The sequence below is a fragment of the Amphiura filiformis genome, unplaced genomic scaffold (assembly GCF_039555335.1).
Source record: "Amphiura filiformis unplaced genomic scaffold, Afil_fr2py scaffold_109, whole genome shotgun sequence".
In the NCBI taxonomy this organism is placed as follows: Eukaryota; Metazoa; Echinodermata; class Ophiuroidea; order Amphilepidida; family Amphiuridae; genus Amphiura; species Amphiura filiformis.
In genome coordinates this window covers 227,129-246,770 of record NW_027305573.1, presented here as the reverse complement: position 1 = coordinate 246,770, position 19,642 = coordinate 227,129, and the positions used below count along the sequence as shown (strand labels likewise).

Genomic DNA, 19,642 nt, shown 5'->3' with positions numbered 1-19,642 from the left:
AGAAAAAAGAATAAATAGAAAGCTGATAGCTTCACAAAAATTGTTTAGTGCCATATTTTAGCTATAAATTAAAGTACAGATTACTGCATTTGGAGAGGATAGTAAACTGAACATTGAATATTCACTAGCAAATTAACCATTTACATTACTAGTCTGAAGTGAAATGTGGCTACCAGATCCCTATTACTAAAATTTTTAGTTACCTGGGAGTCATCCATGGCCATTACTATCCTTTTGGTTCCTTCTGCATCAGTTTGAATCTGTAAAGAAATTATTAATACATAATTACTACGCCATGTGTTTTACATGTGTTCTACTGGGGGACATGCATTAACATGCAATCGTATGAGGGAGAAGCTTTTACTCTTTTTTACTGTGTAGTCCTACAAGGATGGGGATAAAAGTAGTCCGACAGGGCAAATTTGGTGACTGTGTACACCTACCAGTGGAGGAGGAGGTCCTTGTTATGGTCTATGTAGTCTAGTACAGTAGAAAAGGCCTACTGTTAGTCCTACGAGGAGAAGATTTTACAGTTGTCTTATTTTTAGTCACTGCACAATTGTATGGGGAACTTTTGAGGGGATTCCTCTCCTCACATCTTCAGCAAATTTCATCTTCACAGTTCATGGTCACAATGTGCAAAGATTTCAAATAAAAGTCCAAACTCTATGCATTTACGAACCAAGAAAGACAGGTGATCTGCAAGTATGGTACTATTGAATTCACCATCATCTCTTACCTCTACATCACTCCTGTGTAGTGCCTGGACACCTATATCACTAGTTAGCATCTCACTGGTTTGTGTTTTACTGTCTCGTAAGGATCTGTAAGGAAGATACAGGCATGATAAATTTATTGTATGACTAGGGTTGCATAACCTTGATACCAGTTTTATGTTTTCCCATTTTAATTAAAACGCAGTGATTAACAGTCCGCTATGCACAGGAATGACCCCAAGTCTCAGCTCACTTACAGAAAGGGGTCAGTCCATATGAAATCAAGGAGGCCCCCCACCTGACCCCCTCAGATTTGCTTGATATTTTAGTCATATGTTGTACCTGTAAAAATATGAAAAACCTGCAAATTTGAGGTCTGTAGCTCTTACGGATTTTCTGTGGCAGCCATTTAAAGTTGGAGTAGGGGTCTAAATTTGGACTCAAAGTTGCCCTTTAAATAAATTTCATCTTTGGGAGTCTGTGCCTTCTTTACAAAGAGAGGGAGATGTCTGAAACCTTGTATACACACTAACTGCATGCCCAATTTGTCAAAAAGTAAAAAAAAAAAAAAAAAAAAAAATTTATTGCGCTTTGTGTCACAGGGTCATTAAATATGCAAGAAAAAATGTAATGTTTTATAAACTGACAAGTTTAGCCCCCCTAAATTCACATTTTTTGTCAGATTAGTTATTGTTTGTTGTCACTGATGCTAAATATAGGATAAATACAATGCATATCCAAAAATAGAGCTCACAATTCATTTACATTTCGAACAGCGCCCTCACAAAGATGAAATTTATTTTCCCCCTGAAAATGTTGAAAATGTTGACAAAACATTACATTTTTTCTTGCATATTTAATGACCCCGTGACACAACACGCAATTACGGAATTTTTTTATTTTTTACTTTTTGACAAATTGGTCATGCAGTTAGTGTGTATGCAAGGTTTCAGACCTCTCTCTCTTTTTGTAAAGAAGTCACAGACTCCCAAAGATGAAATTTATTTAAAGGGCAACTTTTGAGTCCAATTTTAGACCACCCTACTCCAACTTTAAATGGCTGCCACAGAAAATCCATAAGAGCTACAGACCTCAGATTTGCAGATTTTTAATATTTTAACAGGTACAACATATGACTAAAATATAAAGCAAATCTGAGGGGGTCAGGTGGGGGACCTCCTTGATTTCATATGGACTGACCCAAAGTTGTTGACCACTTTGGCCATTTGGCATCATTCAGGGATGTACATGTACATCATCAAAGTACATGTATGTGGTGATTTTAATGCCAGAATTGGTGACAGTGTAGATTATATTGAAGGTGTTGATGAAGTTAAAACTCGTAAAGTCATTGATTTTAGTACGAACTCACAAGGTAAACCATTCATTGACTTTTGTATAAGTGCTAATATGTGTTGTCTAAACGGTAGAAATGATGATGTAATAGATAATTTCACTTGTGTTTCAACAAAAGGTAAATCAACTGTTGATTACTGTCTCGTTCCATATGATGGATACATGAACTTTGCGCAGTTCGAAGTGTCACTTGTTCAAGATCTTATTGAACAGTATAGTGTGCCTGTGTGTAGTACTATACCTGATCATTCATTGTTATCATGGTGTTCAAAACTAATGTTTTCTCTTGTTATGAAAAATCTGTGAATAAGTCAAATGTCGACTTGAAAAGTCTGGCTAAATTGTATGATTTGCGTGAAATACTGTCCACTTTTCTTATGGATGAGTCTAGTGTGTCAAAAGCAAATGAATTGATTGCTGAAATAAATACCAACCAAGGCAATCAGAGTGAGGTTGACAGTGTTTATGACAAGTTTGAAACTTACATTAAGTCTGCAGTTGAAAAGAACTTTAAGAAAAAGAACAATAAGAGCGGTAAACACAATAAGGGTATGAGACATACTCCTAAACCATGGTGGAACGAATCACTTCAATTGATTTGGGATGAGGTGTGTTGTAAACAAAAATCTTGGCTAAGATGTAAAATACCAAACATGCGTAATACCTTATTTGTGCAATATAAATCTGCTCATAGACAATTTGATAAAGCTGTGAAGAAAGCTAAACGACAATTTCAATACAGTAAAATCCAGCATTCTACATGGGTATCCTCTGTTCTTCAAAGCCACATTAGTAACTTACTGAACACTCACACCAGCAATGTATCAAATGTCTCTGCAACTTGTGACTCTGATGATGAAATTTCATTCGCAGCAGGTGTACCTGTTACTTCCACACCTGTTAGATATCAGCAGATATGTAAGTCAGTTGGCACCCAAACTGATCAGCAGCTTGTTACCATGACAACATCAACTCAGACTACTCATCAGCGTGAACTCAATACAACAGGAACTCAGACTAGTCATGCCTCATCTCCAATTTGTGAAACCATTTCAACTCCTGTAACATCAACCCCTACCACTCAACATATTATGATAGATATTCCTGAACCAACTCATGTACAACTTAATGTGACAACTTTTGATATTCCAACCATACCTACCAGCAACCCATTTAGTGTTCTTGAAGTTGAAGATGTGTCCTTAGCAGATTGTGTTGAATCTGATCTTCCCCCTCTGCCCCTTCCATGGATTAGAAAAGATCAGAAGAAACCCAAGAAACCTACAGCGACCAAAACAGTGAAAGCTAAACCACCATCATCACCACCTCCATCATCTGCAACACCTGCACCCCCTCTGACAGCCTCGGCTCCCCCTCAGTCACCCCAGAAGAGAACAATTCTGATTGTTGGGGATTCGATTCCCAAGGATCTTTCTGGTCGCAGGATGTCTCAAGATTCAAAGTCATCAACAGGTGCATTCCAGGGACTACCCTCACTATCTGGTCTAAATTACTTCCAACATTCATCGAGGAATACAAGCCTTCTTCTATCATTATTCACTGTGGGACTAATAATGTAAACTCTCGTACACCTTCTGAGTGTATACATCTACTGTGTGACATTGTGTGCAATATTCCTGTGGGAATTCATGTTGCAATCTCATCTCTTACTCGTCAAGAACTTCGCTCTCGAAATGTATGGATTACCGACTTCAACAAGAGACTGGCAATTCTATGCCATAGCAATGGATGGACATATATTGATAATAATAACATTTCACTCAAAGACTTAGCCGATGACAAGCTCCATCTTAGGAAACAAGGATTGACTATTCTTGCACAGAACTATATACAGTTTATTAGGGATTTTCATGTCAACAGAAATCAGACTGTGAAGTAAATAATATTAATTCCATGTACAAAACAAAGGATACTGCAAAAGGCAAAGTTTCTGATAATATATTCAATGTTGAGCATACATTGAATCCTGATTGTATAATATATATGCAAACTGAATGTAATATTGATAATGTTTCAACAAGTTTTGATGATAATAATAGAGACTTGAACTCAAGTGGGTTTGGAAAAATTAAACCCAATCAATACATGTATGGGTCTGCATGTACAGGTAATAAGTCATCTTGTGGTACATGTCATAGTAAAATTGTTAAGAAAAAGAAGATTAATTTTGTAACATGTAGTAATTGCACACTTGACTTTCACATTCATTGTATTGATAGTTCCCAGGTAGATTCATGTAATAACTGGGTCTGTGCTTGCTGCTTCTTTAAAAATTGCAATAATCAAATTCCTTTTGGTGAATATTTTATGAGGAATTCACAGAATTTGAATGTGTGTGTAAATGTGTTTGTAAAATTAAGACCTGTGATTATAAAGTATGTAAAAACTGTGATCTTCACTTTCATGTGAAATGTATTGGAAACAATTCTGCTCACACATGTAACTGGTTTTGTGACAATTGTTTTTTCAGAATAGCCAATGATGAACTACCCTTCAAGGATAGATTTATTGATTTTAATTGTTCTTTATCAAAAGGTTTTAAAATAGGACATGTTAATATTCAAAGTCTTCGCTACAAAGTAGATCATATAAGAATTTTACTTAATGACAACAATTTTGATGTGTTATGTCTCACTGAAACTTGGTTGGATAAAAATATTAGTGATAATGAGATACAAATTGATGGTTATAACATAAGTAGGCTTGATAGAACCCATATGCAACATGGTGGTATGTTATGTTATGTTAAAGATGGTATTATTTTTAAAGAAAATTCCAATTTGCATAATTGTTCATATGATGTTGAAGCTTTATGGATAGAGCTAAATTTGCCTCATACCAAGCCTATCCTTCTGGGTACTGTTTATAGGCCACCTGATTCTAAAGCTGAATACTTGGACAAGTTGGATTCAATCTTTCAAAATAATACCTCCCTTTATGATGATGTTGTTGTAGTAGGAGATTTTAATTTAGACATAAGTAAGAAAATTAACTCACATAAAATTAATAATCTTTCTTCACATTGTAATATGCTTCAGCTTATCAATGATTATACTAGAATAACTGAGACAACTAAATCTAAACTAGACTTAATTTTTGTATCAAAACCTGATAAGGTATATTCATCTGGTGTTCACAGCCTAGGACTTTCTGATCACTCTCTTACATACTTAAAAAAAAAAAATAAAAAAGTAAAGGTACCTCCTAAGATCATAAAATCTAGATGTTTTAAAAACTTCAATGAGCACAAATTTATTGACACAGTTAAGAAAACTAATTGGGATAAGATACTTATGTGTAATGATGTGGACAATGCCTATAAAAGTTTTCAAGACATGTTTGACCAAATTTGCAATTTGCATTGTCCTGTGAAAGAAAAAAGGATAAAGGGATCACTTCCTGAGTGGATTACAAGTGAATATATAAAGCTTTCTAAAGATAGGGATCATTACTATTCAAAAGCACATAAATCCAATAATCCTCATGATTGGGCAATGGCTAGAAAATTAAGAAATGATGTAAATAAACTTAATAAAACATTAAAGAAGAACTATTGCAATGATGCTATCAATAATAATATTAATGATTCAAAGAAATTATGGGGTACTATAAGGAAATTGATTCCTAAAAATAAGTCTTCTGCTACTAAAGTTCAGACTAAGGATGGTTTTACTTGTAATGATGCTGAAACAGCCAATCAGTTTAATAGTTATTTTACTTCTATTGGTAATACGTTGGCTGATAAGTTTAATAATGATGATTGTAATAATGTTTTGTCTAATACTGGGGATTACATGTATGAAGATTTTCAATTTGATATCATAACTCCAGATTTCATCTTTGATCAAATTTGTAACTTTGCAAACAATAAGTCTTCAGGTATTGATAACTTCAGTATTAAACTCTTGAAGATAGCTGCACCAGTAATTTGTCACCCCCTTGCATATATTTGTAACCTTTCCATGTTCACATCTACCTTCCCAAGTGAATGGAAGAAAGCAAAGGTTACTCCTATATTCAAGAGTGGTGATAAAAATGATGTCAGCAACTTTAGGCCCATTTCAGTTCTTCCCTGTATTTCAAAGATTTTGGAACGTGCTGTACATGATCAATTGTATAATTATCTCACATGTAATAATATTTTGAATCCATGTCAATCAGGTTTTAGGAAGAATCACAGTACTAATACTGCTCTTTTAGATGTAACAGATCATATTCTCAATAATATAAACAATGGTAAAGTTACAGGTTCAATTTTCTTAGATTTAAAGAAGGCATTTGACACGGTGAAACATGACCTTCTTATTTCTAAACTTAAATCATATGGTATTAAAGGAAATGCAATTAATTGGTTTCACTCGTATCTTAGTGGTAGATCTCAGGCAGTAAATATAAACTCTACCCTTTCAGATTTTAAGGAAATTGGTATCGGTGTTCCTCAAGGTTCAATCTTGGGACCGTTATTATTCATTGTATTTGTTAACTCTCTGCCTGAGTCTGTAAATTCTAACTGTAAGTGTGTAATGTATGCTGATGATACAACTCTTTTACTTAGTTCATTTGATCCCAATATTCTGCAAAATGATCTTAATGCTAACCTGAATAACATTGCTGATTGGTTCCAGGCCAACAATTTAACTCTTAACATAAAGAAAACTAAACTGATGTTATTTGGAACAAGACAAGCTCTTCATAAGTTTAACAATGTTTCTCTTGTCTATGGAAATGAACAAATTGAAAGAGTGGAAAAGTTTAAATATTTAGGAGTTACCTTTGATTCACATCTATCATGGAATGAACATGTAAATTATTTATCTTCTAACATATCCAAGCGTATAGGAGTTATTCGTAGAGTAAAGCAATACCTTCCATGGAAAACTGTAAAATGCTTTCATGCAAGCCCTTGTCTTTCCTCATTTTGACTACTGCAGTTCTGTTTGGTCCAATTTCAGTGCCTGTCACAAAAATGAGCTCCAAATTTTGCATAATAGGCTAGTCCGTGTTTTGCTCTCTGCAGACATTAGAACTTCAGTAGACAATATGATGAGGGACCTAGACTGGGTTAAACTTGGCTGTAGATGGGAGCATCAATTACTTATTTTAACTTTTAAATGTCTCACACAAATTGCTCCTAATTATCTTTCATCTCATTTTACTTTCACTCATTCTACACATTCCAAATGTACAAGGGGTCAGTCTCAAAACAGTTTGGTTGTTCCAATATGGAAAACCTCTTCTGGAAAAAAACTTTCCTTTACAGATCTTCAGTTGCTTGGAACAATCTTCCTCCAAATCTTCGTATCAATTTTAATTCAATGAGTTTGGGTGGATTCAAAAATGCAATTGGTTTGCTGTAAGTTTTGTATTTATATTTTGAGCTCAACATTGCTGCATTTTGTTTTGTATCATGCATGTTTGGTTCTTTCATTTTGTATAATATATATATTTCTTATTTTGTTATTATCATGTTCATGTATTATGTATATATATAATTTTAATCAGGTCTTCCAGGGAGACCAGTACATTTGTATTGATGGAATTTCCTGAATAAATAACGAATAAATAAAAATAAATAAATAAAGATATTGATGATATGTTGAATGGTGACCAATCTATGTTTTGGAAAGAGATCGGTAAAATTGGTGTTAACAGTTGTAAACAAAGTAGTAGTATACCAATGGAGGTAATAACAGATACTGGTGAAACTACAGATAATACTGACCATGTTTTAAACAAATGGTGTAATGAATTTGAATCGCTTTTCAAAGCTGATGCAAATAATTTTGATGACGAGTTTTTGTCACATATAAAGACAAAATTGAAAGATCTTGAAGCTAGTTCGTCTGAGAAAGATTATACTGCAGTTAATCTCAATAAACCTCTTGAGCTTGATGAAGTTATTGGTGCAATTAATAGAGCTAAATTGAATAAAGCTGCTGGTGTTGATGGTATTGTAACAGAATTACTTAAGAACAAAACTATGACAGTTGTCCTCCATGCTCTCTTTAGCCGTTGTTTTACATGTGGTATTTGTCCATCCAAATGGAGATTTGGTTTAATAAACCCAATACCTAAATCTGGTAATAATGATCCTAGAGAACCAATGAGTTACAGAGGTATAACGCTGATTTCAGTGGTATGTAAAATATATTGTGATGTGATCCGTAAAAGGCTCACAGATTGGCTTGAAGAAAATAACATTATCAATGAAGAGCAGAATGGTTTTAGAAAGAACCGTGGTTGTCTTGATCATTTATACACATTTTCATCTATTGTACAGAATCGAAATCTTTGTAAAAAAGACACATTTGCTTGTTTTATTGATGCCAAAAAGGCATTTGACCGTGTTAATCGTGATTGTTTATGGTATAAACTTAGAAGTATAGGTATTAATGGTAACTTTTATAACTGTATTAAAAGTCTTTATGAAGATGTGAAATGTTCGGTAAGGGTTAATAACTTTATGACAAATTGGTTTGATGTTGAAATCGGTGTGAAACAAGGTTGTTTACTTTCTCCTGTGCTCTTTAACATTTATTTGAATAGTATTGTGAATGAAATACAAGAATTAAACTGTGGTGTTCCTGTGCTTGACACAAAAATTGATCTGCTAATGTATGCAGATGATATTGTACTTGTTGCTGAAAGTGAAAGTTCTCTTCAAAGAATGTTAGACTGTGTATCAAACTGGACTAAAAGATGGCGTATAAGTTTAAATGACACAAAGACTCAGGTAGTTCATTTTCGCACTAAAAGCCGTGATAAATCTAATGTACAATTTACATGCTGTGATACTAACATCTCTACAGTAAGTGGTTATAAATATTTAGGCATTTGGTTTGATTTAATATCTTGATTTTCATGTGTCTACCCGAAATCTAGCTGCTTCTGCATCCAGAGCTCTGGGAATGGTCATCAGTAAAGTCAAAGCCCTGGGTGGTATCAATTTCAATTCTTTCACCAAGCTTTATGACTCTTTCGTTGGTCCAATTTTAGACTACGGCAGTGGGGTCTGGGGTATTGATGAGTTTTCCTCGATTAATTCTGTGTTCTACCGCTTGCCGATTTTTCCTTGGTGTTGGGAAATATGTTCCAAATGACGCCATGCTTGGTGACTTGGGATGGGTTTCCCTTTGAGCGCCAAATGCAGTCAGTGGCTAGATTGTGGAGTCGTATTTCACAACTAGACAGCAATCGGTACCCAAGTAAAGTTTTTCAATGGTCACAACATTTAGCAGGTAAAGGTATTAAGAACTGGTGTTACAAAGTAAAATTGTTATGTTCTAAGTTTAATTGTGATCTAATTCTGAGTATTTCTGAACAGATTGGTACTCGAAACTTAGTTAATCATATATCCGATGCTGCTAAATTGTTTGTAGAAAATCGTTGGAAAGAAGCAATCTTTAATGATCGAAGAAAGAACCCAAATGCTCGCAATAAACTTCGTACGTATCGCACCTTTAAATCCACTTATGGCACTGCTGAGTATGTAAACACCATTATGAAGAAGTGTAATAGGCGGGCTTTAGCCCTCTTCAGGTGTGGATGCGCTCCAATTGCTATTGAAACGGGTCGTTATAACAACACTCAAGTACAGAACCGAATTTGTAATATTTGTAATATGAATTGTATTGAAGATGAGTTCCACTGTTTTATAATTTGTTCAACGTATAATGATATCAGATCCAATTTCTTTAATGACATGGTTAAATTTAACCCAAGTTTCTCAAATCTTTCAGATTACAATAAATTTATTTTTGTAATGTCAGATGGCAACCATTGTTGCAGGGTAGCAAAATTTGCAAATGAAATTCTCACACTTCGTCAATCTATTGTGTACACTAAGGGATAAATTGTAATTATTATTTAGCTGTCTCCTCATATATATACGTCAACATCATGCTTACTTCTGCCATGTTGCGCATTTGCGGCTTGCTTTTTATTTGGTTCTTTTGGTCTAGGCCTATAGCATGATGGGCGTTTGATCTGAGGTTTCAGCTAACATTTCCTTGTGTTTATTTAAAAAAAATGTATATGCATGTTGTTGTTTTTAAAATAAACAAGAAATGTCTTTAAAAAAGACGGCGCAGTGAATGAAGAAAAAATGTTGGATTTCACATTCACTGAGAGGACCTTTTGGGTTGAAGATGAGCTTTTAGAAACGACACTGTAAAAAGGAGAATGATGTTTGTTTCCTTTATTTTATTTTGTATTAAAAACCCACAATGAGGGCACAAATTAATTTATATGCTGAGTACTTAGTTCATTTCTTGGTATACTTAATAACATATGATGACATTTACTTAAAATGAAGAACATATTCTCAAGTTTGTACTCAACATAAATGAGTTAAAAAGTTGTATGCATTTGAGCCTTTAATAAGGCCTAGGAATGATTATAAACATAATACTGTGGTATGGGGTAATAGCAATTCCTCATTGATAGCATGGATAGTGTCTAAGTCTGATGACGAGTCTTCAGGTGCATATTGTGGTGTGGATATACCATTGACTGACATCGGGTATGGCCATTGTTTTCAATTTTATGATGAATAGTTATATCATTTTATGAACCAATTACAGGTAGGCCTATTTCTGGAAAGCATTAAGAACAGAGATTAAACTGACCAAAATTCTTCATCAATATTCAGGGTGTACTAGACGATATACAGTGTGTAAAATGAACTTTTAAGGAACATGTGGTATATTTTTCTTTTCAGGAATATTTTCTCAATCTGAGGACCACAAAATCAAACAGAGCTTGAATTGAAAAAGCCAACCAGAAATATACTTTATTTTGGGTGCGATGTTTGCTTCTATGTATACAGGGTGATCAAAATTTACTTCATTAACAGACCTAATTATTTATTCAAAAGGTTTAATTAGTGCTAATTAGCTGCTTAAACTGCTTTCAGTCATAAATACTCATTCCAAACCAGAGAATACAATATCTCTTTGTCACTTTTAGACTACACTTGCAATTCTGATAATTGACTGTTTTACATAGACACCTATGAGGGGTGTAAGTATTCATTTTGAAAATATCATTATCATTTCATTTGTTCAAGAAAAATGTCACGCCGTCAGTCTTTTGGGAGTCTCAACTTATAACCGCATGGTCCTTTACACTGCGCCATTAGGCCTATCAATTTAATACCCAGACCGAATAGGCTATTTAGTAATAAATAAAGCAACTTGAAATAAAATGATGGAGAAATTATCACTTTCGTAAAAACAAAATAGTGTGGTCCACAACACAGAAGTCCTAAACAAACTGTAGGCCGAAACAACGGCCGAAAATTGCATAAAATAGCTGACATGTACCGCAATATCAAAAACTGCATTTGGTACATTTTACAGGTTCACTTTACCATGCTTACAGCACGGTGTGTCAATTGCGGAAAATCCGTCAAGGTGTCCCAAGAATAATCATTTACAGTTGAGTCACGGTCACCGCCATCTCGCTTGCATATCCATATTAAACTACAGCGCCTCTAATGACGTGCATGCACTGTTACTGTGCGACTGAACAACCTTTGTTTATTACTTTAGACAGATCAGCACGCTGTGATTGGATGTACTATGTAAATAAGTAAGTTGTTGTTGTAATGGTAACACACCATACTACTTTGGTAACACGAAACTTCACCCATCCCATCCACATGTAATGACACGTGATACAGTTTTTGAAAGCTAACTCCCCAGGCTAAATCCATATTCCTCCGCCGGCAAAAATATAGCCCATGATAAAATTAATCATAGTTATAATTATTTTCTTCAAATGTGGTTGTCGGGTTCAGTATACCGCAATTAATACAACAATAAAACAATTCCCACCAGATAATTACTTGATATGTAGGCCTATACTTTCTCAATCTAAACCTGAGGTATAATATGGTTTCAGATCTAAACCAAAATCAGTACCACTGACGGCATCTCTGTCTACCAACCAAGTTATCAAAATTTGTCTATGGCATATGCAAGGTATTCTACCGGGGCAATACACTAGGATAAATTATTACTTGTGCTGTGATAGTTGCCATCTGCGACGTGATTGGATATTATGCACATTTACAAAAACATAGGCCTACGTTTAAACTGCTAAATTATATCACGAATTTTGACTATAATCTCATCTATACCATTTTACTAGAAATGTACTATCTCCAAGGACGCCACGACCAACTCAACGAACTCATGCATATGCAAACGAGCCCAATCCCTATGCTAAATCAGGGGTGTGAGAGTAGAAATTGACAGGACGCATGCTCAGCTAATGCTTGTAGCTAATATTCCTCATGCAAGGAGCCCAGGTTGAGTGTGTTGTTGAAAATCATTGCATTAAAAAACACTTCTTTCAATGAAATCGCATATAAAATCAATGGATACACAACCAAAATTCTCCAAAAGTCAATCTTTATATTAATAAAGCTACCGAAATGTACAAAAAACTTCAGTGGTACAAAATGCCTTTCACATTCGAAAATTTCAGTATAGTAACACCCAGCCAATTCAGAATTAATGCAGCACTGCTGCAAAAACCTTGACTATATTTATATGTATTATTATGTGCTATTTATATGTATTATTATGTGCTATATTTTTATATTGTATATTATTGTTTTGTCACTCATAAGCCAGAATTGGCTGGTCTCTATGTGAGAGTGTGACGTTAATAAAGATTAAACTAAACTAAACTGTATACAGGCAAAGAACCCTAATCAGCCAATACACATGACCACCTAGTCAGGATATCTTATTTCATAAAAACATACCTGTAATTTAACAATAACGTACATGTACAGAACAAATTTAACATAATACAAAATGTTATGCGACATAGATTTCATCCACCCAAGCATTATACATGTAGTCGCAAGTACCATCTTCCAATAACCCAGTACAAATCATGTTTTACTTGTTTAAAATAATACACGCAGAGACTTCAAGCAACTGATCATGCATCAGTTTACATCAGCACATTGCCTGTGGTAAAAAAAAGGGCACCGGCTCTCCTGGCTATGCCACTGAATGGGAGTGGAATTGGAAAGGTGCAAAGTGTCCTGTTTCTTTCACAATATCAACCATGTCAACATGATGATCAACTTTATAGTTATTTAGACTCTAACAATTTGATCTCTCCTTACCAATCTGGTTTTCGCCCTTCACATTCTACTTCAACTTCGCTTGCCTTAATAACTGAAGATTGGTTTGACAATTGATATAAATGATGGTAATGTTATTGGTGTATCAATGATTGATTTAAAAAAGGCATTTGATACTGTAAACCATGCCATTTTGATTAAAAAAATTGCAGTGTTATGGAATCAGCAAGTACAGTATTGATTGGTTCAGTAGTTATCTTTCAAACAGAACCCAAGCTACATCTGTAAATGGTTCTCTTTCTGATTTTGATCTTATTAATTACGGAGTGCCTCAAGGTTCAATACTTGGACCTCTCCTTTTTATTGGTTTCATTAATGATTTACCAAACTGTCTTAAATTTACTAAGATCAGCATGTATGCTGATGACACCATTATTTACTGTGCTGGCAAAAACCCAGCTGATATTGTACATAACCTTAATAATGACCTTTCTTCAATGAAACAGTGGCTTGACAATAATAAGCTAAGTTTGAATGTAAATAAGACTAAATTTATTATGCTTGGAACACCACAAAGACTGGCTAAAATTAATGATGATGTTTTGAATGTTCATATTAATGGTGATATTATTGAAAGAGTTTTCTCTTGTACCCATTTGGGTATAATAATTGATAGTAATTTAAATTGGCATGACCATATTGATAATTTGTTGAAGAAGTCTGCCAGGAGTATTTCTATGATTAGGAGGGCCAAGTCATTAGTTCCCATGAGTGCTCTCAAGCTTATATACAACTCTATTGTTGCACCACATTTCAATTATTGTGATATAATTTGGGGTAATTGTACCAAAACAGATTCAATTAAGTTGCAACGAATGCAGGCAAGAGCTGCTAGATATATTTGCAATGTTCCTTGGGACACATCAGGGTCTGAAGTTCTTAATCAACTCAGCTGGTTGACATTTGCTGAAATAAGAAACATCCATTTGGCAGAGTTCATGTTCAGAGTTACATGTACAAACAACATACTTCCTGATAATATTTGCATGTTATTTGAGAAAAAGGAATATAATTATAATCTCAGGCGTAATCCAAATAATGTTGATGTTCCTTTTCCTTCAAATAACTTTAAGAAACGCAGTCTTTCATACAGGGGTGCTCATCTATGGAACGATCTCTCAGCTGAAGCACAGTTGAGCGATAGATCTGCTGCGTTCAGGAGATTGCTTTACTGTAATTATGAATTGAACTTTGCCTAAATGTTTGCTTTTGGTTATTACTTTGTCAATTGTACTTGCTTTGTATGTTTAATTTATATTTTATCACTTTGTCATTTATAGTTTTTATACTTGTTTACTTTTAATATCCTTGATTAATGATGTACATTTTTTGTAATGTAACATGTAAATTTATGTAGCAACACGGCCCCAGGGAAGACCAGCTCAAGGGCTGATCTGGGCTTTTCCGTGTATAAATAAAATTGAAATGAAATGATCATGAACATGCAGATTTTCTATTGGGTGTAGATTTAGAACCCCTGTCACTTTCCTATTTAGCGACCTGTGTCCTTCTTGTCTGTTTACAAACAGAGAGGTAGACAAAAGACCTGTCAAATCTATTCCGGTTATCCAAACACTCAAAGTATCAAAAGGATATGGTCCACAATAGAATGATTACGGGAATGAATCATGCATGAATAGAGGATTAAAAGAGCTGTGAAGTGTTTCCATGTACTTCTTTTGTCCAGTTAGCCATCAACATTTAGAAGCAAAACAGTTCATGCCAAGAACTTGATCATGTCAGAAAGTGAATTTTGTTCTGGGCCTGAATTATTTGGACTATGGATTCCCAAGAGGCTGGCAAGAAACGTTATTTCACTCCAGAAAATTTATTCTAATTCTATTCAATTTCAATTCTCTCTACACCTGGAATCACAGACATCTGTTTGGGGTCATTCTCACACACAAGTGCTACCTGTGTCCAACCACCTCTGAAATGGACCCTTAATGCATGAATGGCACATTTCCACATATCCAACTATGTACCCCTTAATGGTGTAACACATGCAAAAATATACCCTATTAATGGCGTAAACTCGGAAATTAGCTAATTTGATACCCTATGGCGTAAACTGGAATTTAATACCCCAAATGTCTTTTGGTGTTGCTGACCTATAGGCCCTCTAGATACTGAAGAAAATATGCATTTAAGATAGGCATGGGAATGTTAAACGCATGTAGATGTACCGTTAAACGCACGCATGATCCGTTAAACGTTTAGCAATTGTGGTAATTGGTAAACATGTAACACGCAAGTCATTTTCAACCTTCAATTTTCCATCAATGCTAATCAACAGTTGAAAGTAGCAAAATCTTAAGACGACCTATGATAATTTACATGAAACTTGCTCAAAACATTCATTATTTTAATAACACTAATATGTCAAAATAATGCATAGTTTCTGACATGTTTGGGCCGTTGACTTTGCGAATGTTACCTTAAAGGGGCATTTCGTGATCCACAGCCTCATCCCGCCACTTTTCCCAAAAAAAGTTGAGATTTTTACACCACTGGATACCTCTGGCTACATAATGTTTATATTCTAAATATTTCTTGCAGATTAATTCGTTTAGCAAAAATATTGCCAAATTTGAATTTCGTTCTGGTGCACCAGAACGAAATTATAACACATTGTCTATGGAGCAGTGTAATACACATAATCATGCATAACTCGCAAACGCAAAATCGGTATCAACTGAAAGTTTGGAAATAATCTTTTTCGTGGATATCTACTGAAAATGTCATAAAAAGAGGATGCTAGGATCACGAAATCCTCCTTTAAGTCACGGCGCCATTGGTACTAAGGCTGGCATTTTCGGTCGGGTAAACGGGTACCGCCGAGATTACATTACCCGGTAGGAAATACCCTCCCGGTACCGAAATTGTAAAATTTTTGTATTTTTAATATGAAAATTGATAATTTGTATTCATGTCATAGTCTATTAATGATTTCAAAATGCATTGGATTTGAATGCATTTTGAAATCATTAATAGAGTATGACATGAATACAAAGTATCGATTTTCATATTAAAAATACAAAATATCTTGACAATTTTTTTTTTTTTTTTTTTGGTGCCCGGTTACCCGCCCGAAAAATGCGGCGGGTACCCGGGTACAAAATTACCCGAAAATGCCAGGCCTAATTGGTACTAACATATTCTGTTAGAAATTCCATTTTTGTGAGGTGCACCGCACCTATCGTAATGTATATTCATGAAATCTTGCCGCAAGACGGGGCTGGATCAATGCATGTTTAATATGTTAAACGCACACATCACTGATTCACTGATGCATTAAACGTGTAGGAAAATAAACGGAATAACCCATCCCTAATTTAAGATAATAATCGCAACAAAAATAAGTAGAGAATGAGCTAATGTGGTCATTTTTTATCAATCTACTCACCCAAAAATCCCTAACCCTAAACGTCGAAGGTTTCAGCTGTTACAATAAAGACCCTAAGGGGCTGTGCAATAATTATGAGCCCCCCGGGGGGTAAAATTTCCAAACGGCTCGCCAACAATCGCTGTTCCCCTCTCGGCCCGCCAAAAATCTTTGCCCCCCCCCTTGAACATGCCAAATTTTTTTAATCCCAATTTGCAAACCTTAAATGGTCTCTATGTATGTTGCGAGCGCAGCGAGCAGGAAAATTTGCATATTTAAGCGTTTCCGTACTGTTTTCCGAAGCCTTTTTAGAGCATTTTATTAAAAAGGCGCCCTACATGTATGAATGTGTGCCAAAAATCGCTTACCCCCCCTCTCGGCTTGCCAAAAATTGCTTGCCCCCCCCCTTTTGGCTCGCCAAAATTTCTTGCCCCCCAATTTTACCCTCCCCAGGGCTCATAATTATTGCACAGCCCCTAAACGTTGAAGGGTTTGGCTGAATTTGACCTCTAAATGGCGATGCCTTCTGAAAAAGTACCTACCCCTTTTTCAAAAAAGATGTCGATGATGCTGTGTGGTGAAAAAACATGCCCTTTTCGATGGTTTTCTTGGAAGCGGGTGCGTAACAGGTCAAGTGGTGAGTGACCCCCTGGATTGTAAATGCCACAGAATACATTTCTAGAACATCCACTGCTGTAATTATTGCTTTGAATTAATTTATCACCGAAAGTAAATAATCGAGAAAGGTTTATTTAGCAAAGTTGACTGTGAATGATTGGTTGATGCATGGGTCAAGTGATATCACTTGAAAGTTGAGATTTCTTCAACTTGCAAAAGCGACATCCTTTTTGCCTCAGCGATTGGTATCAATTGTTCAGCTTGACGCTCTGAAAATGGAAGTTTAACACTGAGCATGCGTGAGAATCGTGTTTCCGCAAAAGCGATGGCGTATTATGCTGGTTTCATATTACCATGCCGCTTGCGGGAGTTCATGCCGCTGAGTGGCGTACCCGGGGGCGTACCCGGCGTACCCAGCGTGGCACAAGCGCATTGCCATTGCACTTGACTTGCAGACAACGGATACAATCAACACATGAACATGATCAAGGCTTGTCATTGTAAAATACGTCATGCAAAGTCTGACAGGGGCATAAATTCAGCTTTATTTCTAATGCCCCCAGCATACTTTCCTGCACATTCATGACATCGAGCTAGCTGATGTATGTATATGTACACTGCAGTGCCAATGCAATGCAAGGACAGGTAGCTGAATTCAACATCCACATCATCATCATCATCATTCAATTTCTCATTCTGTAGTGTAAATGTAATAATAAATTGAGATTTGAAGTTACCTTTCTTTCTTCCACGATGATTGGAATTCAACCCCCTCTAATGCTTCATCGGAGAACATTGTAAAGCTGATTATAGATTGCCTTCAAATAAAAATGAAATTCCGATGCCAACACATGAACACTCATACAGGTTTCTGGTTTGTTTACGAGCAGCACTGGAATGCAGCCATGGAATAAAGAATAGAGCACGTAGCCTCAACCACAGTGTTCGTATTTCAGTAGAGGTCACAACACATAGTATTGACACGACTATATCTGATTGACAGTAACCAGAAGTAGGAGAGTGTAGATCGATATCAATTAAGAATAAGAATAAAAAAAAAGAGAAGAATGAAGATTATTTTGAAACGGACCCGATATAGCATTCATTTCTACATACTTTCAAAGTATGTTTTGCATAACTTTTATTTTGCATAAAGAAACACCGCGCGATGTGTGTTGTAAGGGTGCATACTACCAAATTACTGTCCCTCGTAATTTATTAGAAAATAGGGATAATCATCCCTAAAAACAGAAACATACAATCATCCCTAAAAACAGAAACATACAGTCATGCAGCGTACACTTAAGTGTGAAACATGTGTTTGAACCTGAGGTACGCCTATAGTCTAGTAGTTTCAGGTTTGAACATGAACACAAACTTATGCAGGATACACCCCATGCAGCCTACGCCTATACGGTAGGTCTGACCAAACACGGAGAAGCTGAAGGTCACTCTGTATATTTATCTTCTACCTGACCAGCATGCAAATTATAGATAACCGCAGGTCAAGGCTGTGTATGTGTTGTTCGGTATCGGCCGCTTTAGGGGCAGGATACGGTCACTGTTCTAATATTCTCTACTTTCAAAGAATAATTCATATTATATGTAGCCTAGCCTAATACTTTAGGATTCAGTGTGGAGACAGATACAGCTATTGCTATTTCATTTGTTACATATCTACACTATCCGCAGTTTAAATTTTTTTTATTCCAGGACGTAATAAATGTATTCCACATAGAATAAAGTTGGTACTAAGAGTGGAGTGTACCCTATCTATTTTTTGCTACATCAGAAAATATTTCAACACGGAATAAATGCATTTTCATTCCCCCAAGAGAATTTTTGAAAAAGCATTTTGTATAAAGGAAGCCGCTAGGCATACGTTTAACGCTTCTCCCCTAAAAAGGTATGAAAATACCAAAAACGACTTTATTCTCTGATCTTTTAACATGTTCTGTTCATTCCCGTCATTTCTTACAAAAAGCGGCGTGATGTAGCACGGCGAGGATTAAAATTATCTCCGAATTTTTATCTGCAGTGAACGAGGTTGTTTACGTGCCTCAATTTAAATACACGGGCTTTAAAATTTCCCTCCCACGCTCTCGAAACTCAACGCTGATTGGCCTATTCTATTACGAGTATTCGAAATTTCGAATACACGTATCAATACACGTAATGACCCGAATAGCCAACCATAGACGTGAGGCCAAGCGATCGTCACGCTTGCAACATGTGGCCGTAGATGGCAGCAGCATTTTTCTTTAATTAGCATATTCGTGACGTCATGTAAAACTAAGTCTCCACAGCACTACGCATATTTGTTTACGTAGATTTTAGTACTATCGTGGTGGCAGCAGCATTTTTCTTTTCCAAAATGGCCCC

The 19,642-nt window shown here is 35.6% G+C and overlaps 1 long non-coding RNA gene across 1 annotated transcript; it reads right to left on the bottom strand.

Moving 5' to 3' along the window:
* Window positions 1–201: 201 nt before the first annotated feature.
* On the bottom strand, window positions 202–18,111 carry LOC140144981 (uncharacterized). The gene is made up of 3 exons (XR_011857968.1): window positions 17,998–18,111; window positions 740–824; window positions 202–260 (listed from the first exon to the last, which is right to left on the bottom strand). It is a non-coding gene; the product is annotated as an uncharacterized lncRNA (long non-coding RNA).
* Between the last annotated feature and the right edge of the window lie 1,531 nt (window positions 18,112–19,642).